Below are 12025 nucleotides of genomic sequence, written 5' to 3'. Positions count from 1 at the left end.
ACAAGTAGCTATGTGTTCAATCTCTCTCTTTCTCTCTCTCTCTCTCTCTCTCTCTCTTTCGTGTTCTTGGGATGGCACGATCTTGATGTATCACAGTCCTTGTTAATCTAGTTGGATTATATGATGTTATTCCATTGGTACCTTATTGTGATGAATTGAATTTTTCCCTTTAAGTTCTCGTTATGTTGGATTTAATATTTTGGTTTGAGAACACTTGATGTATTTCTTGCATGCGGATACATGTAGTTACATTGGGGTATTCAAGTGATTCACTTAATATATGTTATGGCATCAACTTGCGGATTCCGATGACCTTGGGGATCTATGCATAAGGGTAGATTGCATGTTTTGATACTATGTTCTCCGATAGAAATCTTGGGGTACTCCTTGAAGTTCTTTGAGTTCGATTTAATATGGTATATCTGAAATTGTTTTATGTATGTCACATAATTTACCCACAGGCACTTGAGGTGACATTGGAGTATCTAGGTGACATTAGGGTTGATTTATATGTATCATGGGTGTTATTCTAGTACGAACTCTAGGGATGTTTGTGACACTTATAGGAATAGGTCAAAAGATTGACTAGAAAGAATAACTTTGAGGTGGTTCTACTACCTACACCAATTTCATCTTATTATTCATCGCTAGATAGGAACTTTGGACGGATTCTTTGTTTGACGTTGAGGGATGATCATATGATTTTACGATGTTAGCATTGTTGAGAGATTGCACTAGTGAAAGTATGAACCCTATGCCTTATTACCAAGCATTTATACAACATTTTGCTTGCTGTTTTACACTCTCTAACGTGCTGTTTTTGTAAGTGCATCTAGTGCCCCTTAATGATTTTGGTGGATTGAAGACTTATAGGTTAAGAGACTGATATGTTTGTGAGTGTACACAGGCTATGTAAGTTACTGAGGAGTTTGAGTTATTCGAAGAATATCGACCCCTAAAAATGTATGTCTTCAGATGAAGACTTTGGTCATTCCTTGAAGACTTTGATAGTGAAGAAATTGCTATTCCTCATGAAGACATTGAAAATGAGGAATTCGGTGTATCCTGAAGAAAATTCTGTGAATACTTTGAAGCTTGAAGATTTACTCTTTCTATTTCATTTTCTTATTTCTTGAGTCATAGGAACACTGTACTGTTCAAGGGGGTAGAGCTAATACTAAGGAAAGATTTCCTCATGATGCTCAACTCAAACCTACACATACCAAATCCTTCGAGTGAAGCCTTTGAAAATATCGCATAGCTTAGTCAAAGTATTCAGTGACAGAGATAATGTTCTTCTGGTCGCTCAAGAAATTGCACTAACTTAGGAGTTAGGATTTCGCTAGTGCGAACTTCCTATCAGTGAGGAACATGTGAGACATGAGGACCTTCAAAGTTGAAAGATCCTACCGTTGCCGCGCCAGGCGCCACCTGTCCCCAATCTTATCCACACAACGGTCATATCATTGGGGGCATTAATGTCATATATGTCGGGATGCTCCCAGGCTATATATAGCCCCCCACAACCACTAGTTGGTAGGCTGCTCTGAGAGAAACAAACACTAGTCATTTAGAGCAACCCAATCCTTGAGGACTTTGAGCAAAAATCATCAAGTGAGGATAAACCCCAAACACCCAAACCAAAACCCAAAAACCCAAAGTGATTGAGCATTACTGAAGAGATTGTTCCTGTGTGGAATCGACGCTTGTTACCTTTGAGGACTGTGCATCCTCCAGATGGTTAGGCGTCATGGTCTAGAGCATCGAGCACTCAATTGTGGGTCGTCAGGTGACTGAGTTTGTGAGGGTTTGAAATTCTGCCCCGAAAAATTACCAAAAGTGTTGGGCGAAGACTGTGTGTCCTTAGCTCAAGGAGACTATGGTAGGTATTGTGTGTCCCGGGACTGTGTGTCCCGGGAATTCATTTAATAGATCAAGCATTTTGTCTTTCCATTGACTATAGTACTCCCCGTTAAAAATAGGCACTTTACAACTAAGACTCCCCAAACTAGACACATCCATCATCCTCCAATGATGATGAAACCAAAGCTATGGAGACCAAAGCTTTGATACCAATTGTGGGATCACTAAAGGGACGTCTAGAGGGGAGGTGAATAGACTACTTGACAAAATAAAAACTTAGCCTTTTCCCAATTTTAATGGTTGGCAGATTTTAGCAATTCTAACAAGTCTAGCACACCCTACACATGAAAGTCAATAGGTATAGCAGCGGAAAGTAAAGACATGCACATGAAAGTAAGGCGTAGATATAGGAAGATCAAACGCAAAGATGACATAGAGATTTTTTTGGTGTGGTTCTGATAGGTGATGCTATCGTACGTCCATGTTGATGGAGACTTCAACGAGCGAAGTGTAACGGTCGCGAGAGTCTACAGAGGTTCCACCCATGATGGGTCCATGGAGAATAAACCATGTCCATTCCATCATGCCTTACGTCCACGAAGGACTAGCCTCACTCGGGGTAGATCTTCGTGAAGTAGGCAATCTCCTTACCCTTAAAAACTTATTGGTTAAACTCTACATGAAGTCGAAGGCTCCCAAGCGACACCTTGTCCCGGTTCCAGAGGCCCATTAGCCCCGGTTCTGAAACGGGGACTAAAGGGTGAGGACTAAAGCCCATAACCTTTAGTCCCCGTTCCCTTACTAACCGGGACCGAAGGGTCTCCACGTGGCCTCTGCGGGTAGCCCGGGCATGAGGTTCTTTAGTCCCGGTTGGTCACACCAACCGGGACAACATGGCGTCCACGCGTCAGCATCTGGCCGGAGCTAGGGTTTTTGTTTTTTTTTTTGAATGGGGGGAGGTGGGTTTGGGTTTTTTTTGGAGCGTTAATTTAGTGGTTTCATATTGTGTTAGCTAGCTAATAGAGAGAAGTGTCCTCTCCTTCTCCATGCTTGGTCGAACAACAAGTTTTCGTATATCTATCCCACGCTATTACATATATACAATATAACATCTTTTACAATTAATCCAAAACATCATCTAACTAAGATTCAATGACAAATCCAAGTGGCATTCTCTGTCTTCAGGTATGACGTGGTCAACAAAGAATACCGCCAATTCCTCTTGAATTGCTCGTATGCGATCATATGGTAGGAGTTCATCCCGCATCTCCGATATCTAATTTAAAGAAGGGGGTCAATACATGCATATATATGAATAAAACTCAACACAATTGTGAATATTATTTACGTACTTGCAATTTTTTCTCAGAGAATACCCGCTCAGAGGTCGAGTGGCAAATGAACTCGCGTATGTAGTATGCACATAAAACAGTGCCTTCTTTCTAGTACATACACTTTACGAGAATAGAGTTCAATCAAACTGATAAGAAAGCATGGTAATGATATATTGATGAAAATTTGAATCAATTAGAGATGTGCGGAACTAGCTAGTACTACTTACTTTGGGGTGCGTAAATCACAACTCTTTGTTTAGACCGGGAACCTTATTGGCGAACTTCGTCCAAACCCTGCCAGGCAAAAAAATGATTGCTTGGTATCAGGAAACTAACGAAAGTTTCATGTCGATATGGTCTCGGTATATTGACTGAACTTACTTCTTGAGCATTGCAGTAATTTCCTCATAATCCTCTTCGGCTTTATGTCTCGAGTCTAAGACATTACTAGTGACCTGCCAATGTCAATGGATAGCAGAATAAAGTGGTCTCTACACACGCATATATAACTCATCAATTACATTACTTAATTAACCTCGAGTAAGTGAAACCGAGTTTACAGAGAAGACAACAACACTCACTTGAAGTTGTAAGGAAAGATTATTTCCCTTTCTTTGATGTATAAGGAACGAGTTTAGCAAGTTCTCCTCGGTCTCTTTGATTGAGTTTCTACCGTCAATTCATTTACGACATCTGGGCTAATGAACCCAACGTCGACGATTCCTGCTTTTTCTGATTTGAAGATCTTCAATCTGCATAATATATATAGTGAGGATAATTATATATACATGCAATGAACGAGCTGAGCTAGAGACTTAACTATAGAAGTCATACTTACAGACAGTAGGAAGCCATGACTTGTTTGTCGAGGGCCAGTTGATTGTATAACTGAAATAACTCCTCAAATTGAATAGTAATCATGGGAAGTTCAATGAATTCATGCTCTGGTTTCACTACCACATACATAGCATTTTTCCCAGACTCCCTGCAGGTTTTCATGTACCACTCATGCAATCTGTGCATCATCATTGTTAGAGCAGGATGACCAGGTTTGACGAGAGGCTTCCCGTGCACGTATTTATATGGTTCTTTTGTTACATCATTCCCCAAGTAATCATCAGGATTGGTACCGGGCACCATCTCCGGATGATTAGCAACGACGATATCGAGCTCGGGAATTGTTTTCCCAATTGTTCATTCTGCTAACCTTGCATCACTAGAAGTAGTTCCCGACCGCACCGCTTGTGCATATGTCTTTTTAAGAATGCGGTCCTAGTTGGAATCCGGCGGAGGCGCTGGTAGACGCTGCAGTTGATTGATAGTGCGCTCCACTTTCACCGGATCTAGCTTCTCCTTCGGAGGTGGAGTTTTCTTTGCAAAATGGGCCCTCAATTCAGCACGACATATCGCCTTGTTTTCCTCCTTGGTCCTCTCATATGGTAACTTTTCCAGAGGCTCGAGAGATTGACCGAATCTGATTTGCCTCCCACCTCTACTTATACTGCTAGCCGCCGGAGAGAAGGAGGTGTCTCTCTTCTGCTTGAGAGAAGGAGGCGGTCTGCTCTGATGCGTCGGACGAGCCGGAGCGACGGCGTTTGTCTTCCGACGTTGCCGACGAGGCGAAGGAGGAGGCAGACTGCTCTGACACGCCGTAGTAGGCGAAGGAGGAGGCAAAGTGCCCTCACTCGTCGGAGGAGCTAGAGAAGGAGGCGGAGTGCCCTCATCACTCGTCGGAGGAGGAGGAGGAGGAGGGGGAGGAGGGGGAGTGCCCTGACTTGTCGGAGGAGGAGGAGGTGGCACAGGCGTCCGGTTTGGAAGCTTGATGAACTCCTTTTGCCATAGACATTTACTCCCCATGGCACGAACCAGCTGAATCTCCCCTTCACCTGTAGGGTGGTCAAGATTGAGCTGCTCAAATTCCTCCATTACTTGATCCACCATCACAACAACATAGCCATGTGGAATCGAAAGGCAGTGAAAAGTTCCGTTGGGTTGAGGAGGTTCAACAGAGCCGACAGCCGCCTTGAAAGTGAGGTTCCGGCATTTCATCATAAGCTCGCAACATTGAACCTTTGGGATAGTATCCACGGGGTAGCTAGGAGTCGTGAAGTCATGCTGAATGGGCTCCGTGGAAGCCACGCTGCTTTTCCGCTGAGATGGTTGGGTACCTTCTAGGGTAGCTTCGTGCCGCTGAGATGGTTGGCCGGCAGCTCGCTGGCTCTCAAGTTCTTCTAGCTTTTGCTGTTTTGCCTTGATCTGCTGCATGTCACTCAGCTCCGCTTTCCTATTTCTCTCCCGGCTTCTGTAACCGCTTGCGTTAGGAAACCCAAACTTCCACGGAATGGAGCCTGGTGTGCCTCGTGTTCGTCCAGGGTGCTCGGCATTCCCTAGGGCCTCGGTCAGCTCGTCATTCTCTTTGTCTAGAATGAACGTCTCTTCCTGCGTTGCGGCGATACACTTTTGAAGCTTGATCATGGGTATTGCAAGTTGCTCGTCTGTCCAATGACACTTCCCTGTTTCAGGGTCCAAAGTTCCCCCATCACCGAAGATCCAAGTCCTTGAACGGTCTGGCCAGTTCAATGTCTGTGGTTGGACCCCTTTAGCAATCAGGTCATTCTCAGCTTTATCCTAGAACGACCAGGCTTTGAGGTAGCCACCTCACCACGTGTGATGGTGATACGCTTCTTTGCGGCATTGTTCTTGTTTGTCTTCGACATTTTCTTACTCTTCTCCGATGACTTGTAGGCCACAAATGCGGGCCAGTGATATCTTATCTTCTCAAATCGGTCGACAAATTCTGGAGTCTTCCCTTTGTCGACAAACATTGATTTCAAATCATTCTTCCACTTCCCGAATAGATGTGCCATCTTCTTAAGAGCACACGCCTTGACAAGTGGCTCTATAAATCTCTTATTCGGATCTTCCTCTGGTGGTAGGGTGAAATTTGCCTTCAGCGCGGTCCAAAGATCATCTTTCTGCCTATCGGTGACATAATCACCTTCACGGACATCGTCGACCTTAGGCTTTTTCCATTGCTTGACGCTGATCCAGATGTTCTCCCTAACAATAGCTCTTCACCGAGTAGAAAATGCATCCTTGGTCAGGTTGGGTTCAATCGGTAGCCATCGGCCGCGACTGCTGTGATTGTGAACTTTTCATCCAGGCGCAACCTTCTCTTCAGGCCTCGTCTCCTTACCGAAGTTTGGCTCGATCCGGAGGGCTATAAAAGAAGAACGAAGAGTTAATATATGTACATACCTTCCGGAGGGGTTGCGACGACGACAGGCTCGGGGCGACGACGACGGGATCAGGACGGTGACGTCAACGTGCTCGGGGCATCGACGGCAGCGAGGAGGACTGGATCGAGGGCGGCTGCGACGGCGACGTGCTCGGGGCGATAGCGACAGGCTCGGGGACAACGGCGATGATGAGGAGGACTGGATCAGGGGCGGCGACGATGAGGACTGGCTTGGGCGGCGGCGGCGAGCAATGGGAGAGTTTTGGGGGAAATTTCGACAACTCCCGCCTATATGCGAAAACCTTCTGTCCCGTTTGGTGGCCCGAACCTGCACCAATTCCACCCTTTCATCCCGGTTGACTCAGCAAACCGGGATTAAAGGTCAATTTTCAGCAGCCCAAATGGCGTGGAAGAAGATACATGTACTCCCGGTTTGCGGAACCAACTGGGACGAAAGGGGGCATTTGTCCCAGTTTGTGCCAGCAACCGACACTGAAGTCTGTCTTTGGTCCCGGTTTCTACCACAAACCGACACGAAAGGCATGTGCCTGACACACCCGCGGTGCGGTTAGATGTTTAGTCCCACCTCGCTAGCCGAGTGAGAAGTGGAGTGGTTTATAAGCGCTTGTGCGCACACATTTTCAAGCTCCTCTCATATGCACGCTTCCATGCCTAAATTGTCACTAGTTGTTGGGCCTTCTACGAGCCTGAATCCTGGCCCAACTATCTAGTTGGGTTTCTAGTCGTATTCAGCCGTGGTGGCCCATTAGTTGGCATTTCTTTTTAAAGAATACAGTTTTTTATTCCTACTTACTGTTTTTCAGTGATTCTTTATATATTTTTTTGTTTCATTTGTTACTTTATTTATTTTCTTTTGTTCCGACTTACTGTTTTTTAGTGATTCTTTTTTTGCTTTTAGGTCACAAAAATTATTATCAAGATTTCATACGAAAACTCATGTGTTACAAAGAGATTTCATTTTTTGGAATTATTTGAACTCCAGACTTTTTGTGTGTTCAAAATACACCATTCAAAGCCACATCATCAATTTTCAACTATTTCTGACTTCATTTGGTATTTTTCATGCATTTATTGAATATATTGTTAGCCAAATGACTCACAAATTGAAAAGCACTACAAATGAACTCTCAATAGGTTGAAAGTTGGCATCGTATCATCATTTCACCCACATAGCATGTGCTAAAAAGTTGAGAGGGTTGCGGCAAAAACTGGATGCACTTCGTGTACAAATCGGACAATCTCTTTCGAAGTATCATGGTTTCATACGAAAACTCATGTGCTACAAAAGGGATTTCATTTTTTGAACTCCATACCTTTTGTGTGTTCAAAAAGCACCATTCAAGGCCACATCATCAATTTTCAACTATTTCTGATTTTATTTGATATTTTTCATGCATTTACTATTTTTTTTGAGCTAAATGACCCTTAAATTAAAAAGCACTACAAATGAACTCTGAATAGGTTGAAAGTTGGCATGGTATCATCATTTCACCCACATAGAATGTGCTAAAAAGTTAAGAGGGTTGCGTCAAAAACTAGACACACTTCATGTACAAATCGGACAATCTCTTTCGAAGTATCATGGTTTCATACGAAAACTCATTTGTTACAAAAGGGATTTCATTTTTTGGAATTATTTGAACTCCATACCTTTTTGTGTTCAAAATGCACCATTCAAAGCCACGTCATCAATTTTCAACTATTTCTGACTTCATTTGGTATTTTTCATGCATTTATTGATTTTTTTGAGCTAAATGACCCAGAAATTGAAAAGCACTACAAATGAACTCAGAATTTGTAGAAAGTTGGCATGGTATCATCATTTTACCCACATAGCATGTGCTAAAAAGTTGAGAGGGTTGCGGCAAAAACTGGATGCACTTCGTGTACAAATCGGACAATCTCTTTCAAAGTATCAGGGTTTCATACGAAAACTCATGTGTTACAAAGGGATTTCATTCTTTTGAACTCATTCGAACTCCAAACCTTTTGTGTGTTCAAAATGCACCATTCAAGGCCACATCATCAATTTTCAACTATTTCTGACTTCATTTGGTATTCTCATGCATTTACTGAGTCTTTTTAGCTAAATGACCCTTAAATTGAAAAGCACTACAAATAAACTCTAAATAGGTTGAAAGTTGGCATGGTATCATCATTTCACCCACATAGCATGTGCCAAAAAATTGAGAGAGTTTCGGCAAAAACTGGATGCACTTCGTGTACAAATCGGACAATCTCTTTCGAAGTATCACGGTTTCATACGAAAACTCATCTGTTACAAAAGGGACTTCATTTTTTGGAATTATTTGAACCCTGGACCTTTTGTGCATTCACAATGCACCATTCAAGGACACATCATCAATTTTGAACTATTTCTGACTTCATTTGGTATTTTTCATGCATTTACTGATTTTTTTAGCTAAATGACCCTTAAATTGAAAAGCACTACAAATGAACTCTCAATAGGTTGAAAGTTGGCATGGTATTATCATTTCACCCACATAGCATGTGCTAAAAAGTTGCAAGGTTGCGGCAAAAACTGGACGCACTTCGTGTACAAATCGGACAATCTCTTTCGATGTATCAGGTTTCATACGAAAACTCATCTGTTACAAAGGGATTTCATTTTTTAGAATTATTTGAACTCCATACCTTCTGTGTGTTCAAAATGCACCATTCAAAGCCACATCATCAATTTTCAACTATTTCTCACTTTTTCATGCTTTTACTGATATTTTTGGAGCTAAATGACCCAGAAATTCAAAAAACACTACAAATGGACTCTAAATAGTTTGAAAGTTGGCATGGTATCATCATTTCACCCACATAGCATTTTGTGTTTGCGCCAAGTAAGACCTTTGGGATGGTCTACGGTGTTTGCAATTTAAGTTTGCTGAAAAAATAGAAACTTTTGACCTCGGTCCAGGAATTTTTTAAATTCACTGGAACGTGCTTTTGATCTCAATTTTTTACAATAGATTCATATACAATTTACCGAGATTGTCTTAATTGTTCATAATTATTGGAGTTACATAAGTATTCGAATTATACACATTACTTCCGACTATTCTATTTTTGACAGATTCTGTTTTCTTTGTGTTGCTTGCTTATATCGATGTATCTATGGGTTGTATCGGGGGGTATGAACCATGGAGAAGTTTGAATACAGTAAATATTACACCAATATGAATAATTAGTTCACAACGGTACCTAAAGTGGTGATGAATAAAGAAAGGGCTAAACCATTCAAATTTGGAAACTATATAATGGCACAAACAGAAACTAGATATATATAAATTGGTCCAAGCATTACATAATAATACATGCAAGCAGTACATAATAATAGCTAGCATACAATTATATATACAAGTGTTCGCCGTTTTGAACACTACTCATCTAAATCTGAATCTAAATCAGAATGTCCCAAAGCTGGTGCTGCGAGGTGACGCTGGCCATAGTTCACGATACTAATCTTGCAGTACAACTCGTATGCAACGTATGCATATTTTGCTGCATACTGAATGTTGATAGGGTCAAGTGGGGTCTTCCCCCCCCCCCCTTCTTGTGCTGAGACTTCGGGAATGAAGTCTTCATATCATGGTACTCCTCGTCGATCAAGGCGACTACCATATCAGCCATCGAAGTCCTCTCATATTGAAGCTGGAATAGGCCTTGGAGATCAATGTGGCACTCAGCTGGTATCTCAATACCAAAGTTGTGCCTCATATTTGGCCTGTTGTTCGTTATGTCAATGCTAGCGGAATGTATGCCGCCGCGAAGGAAGTCCATGAGTTCTGGACAATGCTTGTCACTACTGCAACATCAACAAATTAAAATGGAACAAATGTTACATACTGCTGCTGATAGAGGCGAAGTTGTCCCTGTCTTTCGATGAGATTGTGGGAATCGTTTTGGTGGAGTAGACTTTGACGATCCGACTATGAACGTGTGAGGACGTCGCGCCTTAGCAATCGCTAAACCAACTCCAGGAGGTTATTGACCACGCCGAAGCATGATCAACCTGACCACGAAGGTTTGTTTCCTGCACGCAAACAAAGAACAAGCAAGAAACCGAGATGCAATCAAGATATTGCGAATATAAGAGGAAAGCTTAATTGATGAAGGTGGGGTTCTGTGACGCCTTTGTCTGGTCGTAGGACACAAACGAAGAACGCGAAGTTGCAGCTATGGCAAACTTGTATTCTAAACAAAATCCAAGTCTAAACGGTGCCCTAAGGGCTGTATATATGAGGGAATAGAGAGGCAATTTCGTGACATTTGAAGGAGGGGTCCGAAAAGAGCCCTAACTCGGTTTCCCCACACATACGGACTCTAACAATAGCCTATATTATGGTACTTCAAAGTTACATTGGACTGGCCCAAAGATAAGGTGGCGCAACACCTATAATATCCTATGGACGAAATTTATAAAGCGGCGTCTTGAATATTTCGTCCAAAGCCTTCATGCTCTCCTTATGGTGGCTTTAGAGTGCGAAAATCACGAGTGGAAGCTCCATTGTTCTCTCCCGCGCGTGCACCTTCTTCTCCATGTGTGATCCCGCTCCAACATATATCCTTCTTGTCCATGCTAGGTCCTTCATTCATGAGCACAACAAAAGTATCTAACTTAGGCAGCATCATATATTCATGAACATTAGAAGTATTCCCAAGAAACAAAAGTACGTGGTAATTCAATTGGCGTGCACGAGCTCTAGTAACTGGTCCAGTATGTATATTGGTTGGGGTTGTGGGTGTTACAATGGTGTTGATGTCCTCATCATCCTCCCCTTCTTGAACTGAAGTCGTCCTCGACGGAAGCTCATCTTCCTCACCCAAATATGGCTTCAAATCTGCAATGTTAAAAGTGGGACTAACCCCAAAATCTGCAGGCAGCTCAAGTCTATATGCATTATCATTTATTTTCTCTAACACTTTGAAAGGACCATCAACACGCGGCATTAGTTTTGACTTGCGCAAATGAGGAAACCTATCCTTACGCAAATGCAACCAAACAAGATCTCCAGGTGCAAAGACAACATGTTTTCTACCCTTATCTCCATCAAGTTTATATTTAGCATTCATGCGCTCAATGTTTTCCTTAGTTAACTCATGCATCTTTAATATCAAATCAGAACGTTCTTTAGCATCAAAATTAACCGTCTCCGAAGATGGAAGAGGTAACAAATCAATAGGTGCATGAGGTAGGAAACTATACACAACTTCAAAAGGACACATCTTTGTAGTAGAATGCATCGAGCGATTATAAGTAAATTCAATATGAGGCAAGCATTCTTCCCATAGTTTTAGATTGTTCTTCGAAACAGACCTAAGCATAGTAGACAAAGATCTATTGACTACTTCAGTTTGTCCATCAGTTTGCGGGTGACATGTAGTAGTAAAAACCAATTTTGTCCCCAACTTAGCCCATAAACATCGCCAAAAGTGACTAAGAAATTTAGCATCACGATCTGAAACAATCGTATTTGGCACACCATGCAAGCGAATAATTTCACGAAAGAACAAATCAGCCACATTAGCGGCATCATCACTTTTATGACATGGTATA

The sequence above is a fragment of the Hordeum vulgare genome, chromosome 7H (assembly GCF_904849725.1).
Source record: "Hordeum vulgare subsp. vulgare chromosome 7H, MorexV3_pseudomolecules_assembly, whole genome shotgun sequence".
Taxonomy (NCBI): Eukaryota; Viridiplantae; Streptophyta; class Magnoliopsida; order Poales; family Poaceae; genus Hordeum; species Hordeum vulgare.
Note: the sequence above shows the minus strand (reverse complement) of the source record.